Here is a 524-nt window from a genome sequence, read left to right as displayed (position 1 = left end):
GGAACTTTTTTTGAAGAGAAAGGAGTGACAGAGCAGCTTGTTGCAGTCACCTTCCATATGTTTCTTGTACCCACCAATGGCAGAGCACTCCACCCAACATGATTTTGTCAGTGGCAAAGTTATTTGTATTCTGTCTTCTTATTTTAATTCAATAATAACTATAGCATGATCTTAAATAGGACAACTTTGTATAGCTTTAAATGCTTTCAAGCCCATCTGAGCAGTGTCCTTCCCTTGATAGTCCTTGTGTATATCTTCAGCATGAAGTGCTAATTTATACTAGGGTAACTCAAAGATACTAGTTTGTATTTAAAAGTGAGTGTTTTGCAGCTTTACATACATCAAGGAAGTTGAAGTATTTATACAGTTGTTGTGTCTGGCTTGGCCTGCGTTGTTTCCCTTGTGACTCTTAAGTAGTGTTTATAGATTCCAGTTTGTTTCTATTAGGACACTTCCTCCCCTTGTGTACAGAGGGAACAAGCTTGGCCCCTATTTTCCCATGTCAGATACTTAGGTAATGGCCT

This window comes from Pterocles gutturalis, unplaced genomic scaffold, assembly GCF_000699245.1.
Source record: "Pterocles gutturalis isolate BGI_N339 unplaced genomic scaffold, ASM69924v1 scaffold1680, whole genome shotgun sequence".
Lineage (NCBI taxonomy): Eukaryota > Metazoa > Chordata > Aves > Pterocliformes > Pteroclidae > Pterocles > Pterocles gutturalis.
The sequence above is the reverse complement of the archived record's forward strand: the minus strand, read 5'-3'. Positions refer to the sequence as shown.